The sequence below is a fragment of the Saccopteryx bilineata genome, chromosome 4 (assembly GCF_036850765.1).
Source record: "Saccopteryx bilineata isolate mSacBil1 chromosome 4, mSacBil1_pri_phased_curated, whole genome shotgun sequence".
In the NCBI taxonomy this organism is placed as follows: domain Eukaryota; kingdom Metazoa; phylum Chordata; class Mammalia; order Chiroptera; family Emballonuridae; genus Saccopteryx; species Saccopteryx bilineata.
Window position 1 is genome coordinate 103,345,961 of NC_089493.1, and position 11,074 is coordinate 103,357,034.

At 43.1% G+C, this 11,074-nt stretch overlaps 1 non-coding gene across 1 annotated transcript; it reads right to left on the reverse strand.

Moving 5' to 3' along the window:
* Positions 1–8,406: 8,406 nt before the first annotated feature.
* Positions 8,407–8,546, reverse strand: LOC136336652 (small nucleolar RNA SNORA7). The gene has a single exon (XR_010731488.1). It is a non-coding gene; the product is annotated as a small nucleolar RNA SNORA7 (small nucleolar RNA).
* Between the last annotated feature and the right edge of the window lie 2,528 nt (positions 8,547–11,074).

An 11,074-nucleotide genomic window follows, 5' to 3' on the forward strand; every position in this document is an offset into this window, starting at 1 on the left:
GATTTTAGAGAGACCAACAGAGGGAGGGAGGAAAAGAGAGGAAGAGAGAGAGAGGCTTCCGTTTGTTGGTCCACTCAGCTGTGCACGCACTGGCTGCCCCTTGGTTTCTCGGCAGGGTGCTCTGACTGACGGAGCAAACTGGCCAGGGCCAGGCTTACTTACTTTTTTTTAACGGACTGATAGAAACATAGTAAGAATATTAATTCGTGGCAGCTCTTTCTTGTAGTAGCCACTCTCTGTCATACTGCTTCACTAATAAACTTTCTTTCACTTTATTTTTTTTTATTGAATTTATTGGGGTGACTTTGGTTAACTTTCACTTTAAAAAAATGAATAAATGAAGTGATTTTAAAAAGGATGTTAATTTATGTGCTTGTTCTAGTTCTTAAATTCTAAATCTCAAGAATAATTTAATTGTAGCTACAGCCTATAGGTGTCTATCTTGTATTTATTTATTTATTTATTATTTTAATTTATTGTGTTAACATTGATTCGCCTTTTTAGTTCTTTCAGACACAAAGCAAGATGTGTTTAGTATCCCTGTCTGCTTCTGATTCTTTCTTATAGGTGTGCCCCCCCCCACACACACACACGATGTTACACAACATTAGGGAGCCTGGAACATAATGTCAGTGTCTTTGTAAAGGCAGTGGGAGATGTTGACACGCTTAAGCTGCTGGTGCTGACAAGGTGACTGGAGTCGAATGTAAACCATGACGCTTATCTCTTTCAGTCAAATACATTGTGCAATGGGAAGCAGTGGGCACTGTGCGAAAGGTTGCCTAATAAGCCAACCCAGCATTAGTCAGCTTCTTGCAGTGAGGTGTGTGTGACCAAGATACTAGATGTCGTTGGCAATGGAAAGGCAGGCTGGCCAATGACAGAAACCAAAAGGGGAAATTCACTCTTGGCGTACAATTGAATCTGAGTACAAGGCGTTTGTTCTCTGAGGTGCAGAGGTTGAGAGGCTACTGAGAAACATCTGAGTGGAAGATGTTGTTTTCTGACTTTTCATGGTTTTACATGAAAGCTTAGAAACCAATGCAGTTTCTGGCCATGTTAATTTATGGTGGAACCAAAAAATGCTTTCTGGGGAAATCTATTTTTTTTCTGTAATAAAAGGTTTAGGTATTAAAAACAGCATAACCACACTAAAGAAAATTAGAAAAACACAGCAAGGGTGAAAACATTCATTCATAATCCTTTGGCAAAAAAAATCATGATATTATAGTAGCATACATTCTTATTCTCTGAACTGTTTTAAATGGTTGTAACCACACAGAAGATTGTCATGTTAGTTTTGGTAACTAATTAAAGGCTTTCTTTCCTGTAGTGCTACATAACCATCTTTTATTTATTTATTTTTATTCTTTTTTTTTTTTTTTAGAGAGGAGAGAGGGAGAGAGACAGAGAGGAGAGAAAGACAGAGAGAGAGAGAAGGGGGGAGGAGCTGAAGCATCAACTCCCATATGTGCCTTGACCAGGCAAGCCCAGGGTTTCGAACTGGTGACCTCAGCATTTCCAGATTGACACTTTATCCACTGCGCCACCACAGGTCAGGCCATAACCATCTTTTATTTATTTTATTTTTATTTTTTATTTTTTGTATTTTTCTGAAGCTGGAAACGAGGAGGCAGTCAGACAGACTCCCGCATGCGCCCGACCGGGATCCACCCGGCACGCCCACCAGGGGTGATGCTCTGCCCACCAGGGGGACGATGCTCTGCCCATCTTGGGGCATCGCTCTGTTGCGACCAGAGCCACTCTAGTGCCTGAGGCAGAGGCCACGGAGCCATCCCCAGCTCCCGGGCCATCTTTGCTCCAATGGAGGAGGGGAACAGAGAGACAGAGAGGAAGGAGAGGGGGGGTGGAGAAGCAGATGGGCGCTTCTCCTGTGTGCCCTGGCCGGGAATCAAACCCGGGACTCCTGCACACCAGGCTGACGCTCTACCACTGAGCCAACTGGCCAGGACCACCATCTTTAAGTAACTGAATGAAATTATGTTCAGCATGTGGTTGAATCAATGTTCACTTAACTATTCCATTTTATACTGTTGCTACTGTAAGCAGCACTGAAATAAATAGAAATTAAAGTAGGCTTTTTAGGTATAAAATTTTTTTAAACTGAAGGTGATTTATATGAATACAAAACATGTTTTACAATAATGAACAGTTTAAAGGTTAACCCTTTGAGCATACGAAAGTTCATGTATGTCTTTGTGTCTCCTGACCATCCAGAGTACGATTGATTTATTTTAAAAATATGTAAGACAACATTAAAAAAAGGCAAATGTATGTTCTTCTTGTTTCCATAAATTGGTTATCTAACAAATATGATTTTAAGTTAATATAACTGTAACTGGAACTAATTTCATTTTTTTAAAACAAACTCATTCCTGGAGGTCAGCGAGCGTGAAAAAAACTCACTACTCAAAGGGTTAATAGTAAAATGAACAGCCGAGTAGCCACTTGGAATTTAAGAAGTAATTCATTTTCTGTAATTAAAAAGCCTGACTCTTTGCTTCTCTCTGGTCACATCTGCTCTCTTCCGCCCCCATGAATAATCACTAGTCTAAATGTTTTGTTCCATATATTTTTTTTCTTTAGGATAAATATTTTATAGGAGAATTTAATAATTATGGCAAGTGGGTTGCATGTATATTGGGGCTAGTTTCTGATGTCACTGGAAAACATTGGCTTACTTTTTCCTTCAGAAATTATCAGGCTTTACACACTGGAGTGGGCAAGGCGGGTCGACAGACCAGAGGAAAACCTGCCGCATAAGGAGGTGCACCCTGTGACAGCTCTCAGCCGTGTGAAGATATTAAGGGTTAGTACTGAGAACCTTTATTATAGAGAAAGATGTTTCTTGTTTACTTATATAATGGATACACTTTCTTCTCCTGGTCCTCAGTTCTTTTTCCACTCCCTAGTTATTTTGTTTTTGACTTGTTAGTCGTATGTTGTTATTTTAATCACTTGTTTATTTAAAATAAGCAGTTCCTTTTATTCAATATATTGGTGTCTCTCTTCTGGGATAAATGCCAACAATAATCATGTTCAACTTAACCTAGGTCCAAGGAATTAGATTGGTCAGATTTATTTTTTCAGTTTTGAAAATGGAGAAACTAGCCTGACCAGGTGTGGCACAATAGATAGAACTATAGACTGGGACACGACTGGGACACAGAAGACCCAGGTTCAAAACCCCGAGGTCGCCGGCTTGAGCGTGGGATCATAGACATGACCCCATGGTTGCTGGTTTGAGCCCAAAGGTCACTAGCTTGAAGCCCAAGGTCATTGGCTTGAGCTTAAGGTCGCTGGCTTGAGCAAGGGGTCACTTGCTCTACTGTAGCCACTGCCCCCCATCAAAGCACATATGAGAAAGCAAACAATGAACAACTAAGGTGCTGTGACAAAGACTGATGCTTCTCATCCTTCTCCTTTCCTGTCTGTCCCTCTCTCTGTTGAAAGAAGAAAGAAAAAAAGAAAGAAAGAAAGAAAGAAAGAAAGAAAGAAAAAATGAAGAAACTAAAACAATTTAAAAATAATTGGTCAGTAGTAGTTAGTTAGAGCATTGTCCCTATACTATACACCAGGGGTCCCCAAACTTTTTACACAGGGGGCCAGTTCACTGTCCCTCAGACCATTGGAGGGCCGGACTATAAAAAAACTATGAACAAATCCCTATGCACACTGCACATATCTTATTTTAAAGTAAAAAAACAAAACAAAACGGGAACAAATACAATATTTAAAATAAAGAACAAGTAAATTTAAATCAACAAACTGACCAGTATTTCAATGGGAACTATGCTCCTCTCACTGACCACCAATGAAAGAGGTGCCCCTTCCAGAAGTGCGGCGGGGGCCGGATAAATGGCCTCAGGGGGCCGCATGCGGCCCGCGGGCCGTAGTTTGGGGACCCCTGCTATACACCAAGGTTGCAGGTTTGATCCCCAGTCAGAGCTCATACAAGAATCAACCAATGGGCCCTGGCCGGTTGGCTCAGCGGTAGAGTGTCGGCCTGGCGTGTGGGGGACCCGGGTTTGATTCCCGGCCAGGGCACATAGGAGAAGCGCCCATTTGCTTCTCCAACCCCCCCCCTCCTTCCTCTCTGTCTCTCTCTTCCCCTCCTGCAGCCAAGGCTCCATTGGAGCAAAGATAGCCCGGTCGCGCTGGGAATGGCTTCTTGGCCTCTGCCCCAGGCGTTAGAGTGGCTCTGGTCGCGGCAGAGCAACGCCCCCTGGTGGGCAGAGCATCGCCCCTGGTGGGCGTGCCGGGTGGATCCCGGTCGGGCGCATGTGGGAGTCTGTCTGACTGTCTCTCCCTGTTTCCAGCTTCAGAAAAATACAAAAAAAAAAAAAAAAAGACTCAACTAATGAATGCATAAATAAGTGGAACAACAAATTGATGTTTCTCTTTCTCTCTTCCTCTATCTCTAAAATTTAAAAAAAAGAAAGAAAAAAGAGTCTTGGTACAACACCATAGATGGGCAAGAGAAAGTTCCTAGAATGGCCCAATTTGGCAGAATAGGGGCCAGATTAGAGGTCAAGTTGAATTATAACTATTTTTTTTCTTTTTTTTTCCCATTGATTTTAGAAAGAAGGGGGAGAGAGAAAGAGAGAAGCATCAACTTGTTGTTCCACTTAGTTACGCACCCATTAATTGCTTTTCATACATGCCTTGACCAAAGCTCGAACACATGACCTTGGGTTGAGCTGGCACCCTCAGGATCAAGTTGGTGACCTCGGGATTGAACCGGTGACCTCAGCGCTCTGGGACAATGCTCTATTCACTGTACCACTGGCCAGGGCTCAGAATTATAACTATTTTTAAATATTCTTTTTTTTTTAATTGAGGTGACTATTTATTTATTTGTTTCAAATTTCAGAGCAGAGATAGAGAGAAAGGCGGTGGGTGGGGGAGGAGTGGGTATGTACCTTGACTGGGCACCCAGGGTTTTGAACCAGCAACCTCGTGTTCCAAATCAATGCTTTGTCCATTGCGTCACCACAGGTCAGGCAACTATTACTTCTTACAACTGAGTTTGTAGAGCTATGTTTACTAACTCTCTACATGCATCATCTTGTTTAGTCTTTGACGATCTTATAAGGTTCCCATTTTATAGATGGGGAAGCTGAGAGGATAAATGATTTGCTTTATGTAGAACCAGGATTGGAACTATCTACCTGACCTGTAGTGCTCCAGTGGATAAAGCATCGACCTGGAATGCTGAGGTCACCAGTATGGTGGGCAGTAGCAGAGCAGCCAAATGGCGCTGTGATTGGCCCACCATGAAAGCTGGAATGCCCACTAGTGGGTGAAAGGGACCAGGTTGACCAGCACTGCAAAAGTGGGCGGTTTTTATAAAAAGGTTTGCCATCAGGGCTTTAGGATGTTGCTTTGGCCTAATTTGAATTGATTATGATAAATAGGATGGCTTCTGTAGGTGACTTGTTAGCTAGATAAGCCCTGTGTCCCACTGTTTCTGAGTCACCTAGCAAGGATTTTCCTGCTACTCACCCATTCTCACTTTTGACATCTAATATCCTAGTTTCTTCCACCCCCAACCCCCGCCTTCTTCCTTGTCCAAAAATGTCTTATATACCCAATGTTGCCACACTATCTATGTGAATTCCCCATGCATATGTATTTAACTTTGATCTTCTCTTGTTAATCTCTGTTATTAGTCCATCCTAGAACTAACAAAGTGGGAGGAAAAGTATTAATATCTTTTTAGCCCCCACACTACTAACTTCCCTGGTTACAGGATTAGGGAGAGAGAAAATATGATGCTTAGTTGACTGGTATTGGCCCAGTTGTTTCTGGGCTATGAAATGACCTAGTCGCCCTGGACAGACAGCTCAGTTGGTTAGCATTGTCCCAAAGCGCAGAAAGTTTGATCCCTGGTCAAGGTGCATACAGGAGCAGATCGATGTTCCTGTCTGTATGGCCAGTAGTAGCAGCCGTCGCTGCCATGTACATGCAGGTTCACATTGGATTCAGGCAGACGATAAAGAAACAGTGGAGGCCCTGGCCGGTTGGCTCAGCGGTAGAGCGTCGGCCTGGCGTGCGGGGGACCCGGGTTCGATTCCCGGCCAGGGCACATAGGAGAAGCGCCCATTTGCTTCTCCACCCCACCCCCTCCTTCCTCTCTGTCTCTCTCTTCCCCTCCCGCAGCCAAGGCTCCATTGGAGCAAAGATGGCCCGGGCGCTGGGGATGGCTCCTTGGCCTCTGCCCCAGGCGCTAGAGTGGCTCGGGTCGAGGCAGAGCGATGCCCCGGAGGGGCAGAGTATCGCCCCCTGGTGGGCAGAGCATCTCCCCTGGTGGGCGTGCCGGGTGGATCCCGGTCGGGCGCATGCGGGAGCCTGTCTGACTGTCTCTCCCCGTTTCCAGCTTCAGAAAAATGCAAAAAAAAAAAAAAAAAGAAACAGTGGAGCCAAAAAATGTTGGGCCATTTTTTTAGTAAAGTCTCGCACCAACCGACAAGCAAGCACACAGGGAAAACACTTCCCTCCAGTTCCACAACCAGGAGAATCTTCCCCAGTTCTTCCTAGAATCAAAGGCCCCCACCAGTCTTAGCAGAGCTCACAAAGTCCCTCAGCTCTGGTTCTTCATCAGCACTCCTTCTCTCTCTCTGCACAAATTGGATTCTTCCTTAGCTCTCTACATTCTCTCCTCTCTCACTCTGCAAACATTGGATTCTTCCTTAGCTCTCTACATTCTCTCCTCTCTCACTCTGCAAACATGGCTTCTCTCTCCTTCTTCTCCTTCTCCACGCTCCTCTCAAAACTTTCTGGGGCAAAAACCTCTCCTCCAGCAAACAGTAGCAAAACTAGGGCCCTTCCCAAGCAGGAAGGTAATTTGCAATTTCACAGATCACATATACCTGGTGCTGCCCAGCCCCCAATGCAAACTATAAGCGAGCAAACATAAAAATCATATTTTACAAACTTATTTGACCAACACTATCTCTCTCCCTTCCTCTCTAACTCTAATCAATAAATAAAAATTTTAAAAAGAAAGAAAAAAAAAGAAATGACCTAGCAGATTCCTGGATTCCTGTTTGGAATAATCCCCAGAAGGAAGAATGGTAGATGTTTAATGAAGATGGTAAGTGCTGGTAGGACTACAGGTTTATATATGGTTCCTCTCCCAACTCTCTGAGCCTCGGACCTGACAGGAAGAGATCAAGAGATGGAGGCTTGGACAGCTTTAAGGAAGGGGTAATCAGACCCAGTGAATAAAGAATCAAAGATATAGCCCTGTCAAAATGAAGTGAATGTGTTTCCTGCCTGGTTTTCCTTAATTATAGAAACACAGTACCCCTAACTTGCATACTCCAAATAGTCCAAGGCACTCCAGAACAAGACAATGGTGGTTTTGAAACAAGTCTACAAATCATGTTCTTTGACACTCTTCCCATCAAGAGTTGGATTCTAATCCCCATTCTCTGTAATATGGGCTGGCCTTAGTGACTTAACTCCATGGAATTGAGCATGACAGAGTAATGGCTCAGTTAGAAAGGCAATGCAGCTTCTGCCTGGTTCTCTCTGAGGACACTCATCTTTGGAACTCAGCTTTTATGTTGTGAGGAAGCCCAGGTCATGTGAAAAACCATGTGTATGTGTTCTGGCCAATAGCCCTACTGAGGTTCAGCTGACGGACATTATCAACTGTATCAGTTGCCAGGTATATGAGAGAAGTCTTCTAGAAGACTACTGCCCTAGTCCCATTTGACTTCAACTGCACAAGAGAACCCAAGTAAGAACCTCTTTTTTTTTTTTTAATTATTTATTTATTTATTTATTCATTTTAGAGAGAGAGAGAGGGAGAGAGAGAGAGAAGTGGGGGAGGAGCAGAAAGCATCAACTCCCATATGTGCCTTGACCGGGCAAGCCCAGGGTTCCGAACCGGCGACCTCAGCATTCCAGGTCGACGCTTTATCCACTGCGCCACCACAGGTCAGGCCCCAAGTAAGAACCTCTTAATTGAACCCAGCCAGCAACTAGAACCATGAGAAATAATACTAAGTGATTTATGCTATTTTACAACACAAATTTTGGGACAGTTTGGTTAGTAGCTGGAAAACTCAAACTTCTTTCTTGATTGCTCTTTATGCAGTTAGTTGCCATTCATTAATTCAATAAATATGTAGTTTCCCTGGCTGAGTAGCTCAGTTGGTTAGAACATCATCTTAATATGCCAAGGTTGAGGGTTCGATCCCCAGTCAGGCCACATATAAGAATCAACCAACAAATACATAAATAAGTAGAACAACAAACTGATGTTTTTCTCTCTCCCTCCCTCCCTTACTCTTTCTAAAATTTAAAAAAATATATATTTTTTAAATTTAAAAAATATATATATTTAAATTTTAAAAATATATATAAATATATATATGTTGTTGCAGAGTGTCTTCCAATCGCCAGCTACAGAGCAAGCAGGGACTGGAATGGGTACCTCTGCCAGGCTTGCTTTCCCTCCCATCTCCAAAGCTGGCAGAATATTAGCCACTCTCTAGATGTGATCCTGGGAGGTTTAAATAAATAAATTTTAATAAATATTTATAGAGTAACATCTCTGTGCCTTGCTACTCCCACCGTGTTCCTATTCCCTTCCTTAATGCCAATGATTTTGTTCTGAGGCTCAAGAATGGAGTTGTCAATGTAAGAAAGGCCCAAACCTGTAGAGAATTTTTATGAGTTTATTTGAGCCAAACAGATGACAATTTCTGGGAAGCAAAATCTCAATGGATTGAGAAAATGCTCCAGAAGATAGCAGCTTTGCACCTTATTATACACATTACAATCAAGGGAGGAGGGCCAGCAATAGGGGTTTACAGGAAATTCACTGGTGATAGGTTAGGGAAGCAAAAGAAAGCAAAGTGGGGGAAATATCTGGGATCAGATAAAAAGTAAAATGGCCTGACCAGGTGGTGGCACAGTGGATAGAGAGTCGGACTAAGATGCGGAGGACCCAGTTTTGAGACCCCAAGGTCCTAGCTTGAGCGTGGACTCATCTGGTTTGAGCAAAGCTCACCAGCGTGGACCCAAGGTCGCTGGCTTGAGAAAGGGGTTACTCGGTCTGCTGAAGTTCCCACGGTCAAGGCACACATGAGAAAGCAATCAATGAACAACTAAGATGTTGCAAGGAAAAACTGATGATTGACGCTTCTCATCTCTCTCCGTTCCTGTCTGTCTGTCCCTATCTATCCCTTTCTCTGACTCTGACTCTCTCTCTCTGTCTCTGTTAAAAAAAAAAAGAAGTAAAATGAATAGACACATACTTCTTGTTCATAGGTGAGTATAGGATAACAACAGTTAACAATTAATACAATAACAATAACAATGAGTGGTTCTGTGGTCTCCTGCTCCCCTGGGGGATTGTGCCCTGAGGGGTCTGCGCAAAGGAAATTACTTGGACATTATAAAGGTATGTTGTTGGTAGATACAAAAGGATAAGAGATAGGGTTAGTTAAGGTAAAGATTGACCCTTGTCAAGTAGGATAGGCTCTGACTCAGTGGTTCAGTAGATAGAGTTCCGTCCCAGCTCATTGAAGTTGTAAATTTGATCTCAGTCAGGGCACTTACAAGAGAAATCATTGAGTGCACAACTAAATGAACAACTGAGTGGAACAATGAGTTGATGCTTCTCTCTTTCAAATCAATGAAAAACTTAAAACAAAACAAAAAAAAAACTACCTGGTGGTGGCATAGTGAATAGATTATCATCCAGGGATGCTGAGATCCCAGGTTCAGAACCCCAAGGTCACTGACATGAGGGCAGGCTCACTGGGCTTGAGTATAGCCATCAACATGATCCCAAGGTCAATGGCTTGAAGCCTAAGGTCGTTGGCTTGAGTCCAAGGTTGCTGGCTTGAGCAAGAGGTCGCTAGTTCAACTTGAGCCCCTCCCCCCCAGTGAAGGCACATATGAGAAGCAATCAGTGAACAACTAAAGTGATGCAGCCATGAGTTGATGCTTCTCATCTTTCTTCCTTCCTCTCTCTCTCTCTCTTTTTCTCTCATCCTGTCTCACAAAGAAAAAAAGGAAGATACTGGGTAAGGACATGACTATATATCATGACTTGCTTTTAGTTAGGAAGTTCTGTTTTTTTTTTTTATTATTGATTAGAGAGAGAGGAAGGGGGAGAAAGGGAGAGAGGGAGAGAGGGGGGAAAAAACCATCCAGTTGTTGTGCCACTTAGTTATGCATTCATTGGTTAATACTTGTACGTGCCCTGACTGGGGATCAAACCTACAACCTTGGTGTATCAGAATAGCACACTAACAAACTGAGCTTGTTATAAAGTAGTTGTATAGCCAGTAGCCGTGGACACCATCACAGCTGCCTGGCCCATGCAGGTTCACATTTGATTCAGACAGATGGTAATGAAACAATGGAACCAAGAACTGGTGGGCCATTACCTTTAATCTAGCTTGTACGTAGTGGGCAAGAAATACACACAGTGGGAAAACACTTCCCTTTCCATTCAGGGCTCCCAAAGCCACTGACTTATCCAAGTTTCCTAGAATCAAAGTTTTCTACCTCTCTAGCCTTATTCACCTCTGTTCCCCATCTCCTTCTCTCTGCACAAACTGGCTTCTCCTTCAGCACTCTGCCATCTTGGCTGCTTCTCCTCTCCTCCACGTGGCCTTTCTCTGCTCTCCTGTAGCATGGGCTCCTCATAGAACATAATTACTCTTCCTCAGAACAACATGATCTTTTTTAAAACCTTTTGGCGTGAAAGCCCTCCCCCAACACACATTAATATAATCACGCCCATCCCAAGCAAGAAGAGCAACTAATATCACCTGGGCAACGAGCTTGCATGTGGGCAGCGCCATCTTTAACAAAGTGAGCATAATATAGTTTATCTGCCCAACATATATCAAAGACATTCCTAAATCTACAGTTTATAACCTATCCTTTTCAACACAATAGTGGGAAATGAAATGTTTAGTTTAAGATAAGAAGAGAAGCTAAATGAAATTACCTTTGCTAAGAGTGTTTGGGCTAGCTTATTAGTAACCGCTTGCTTAGTTTACAAGTTTTATACATATAAAGA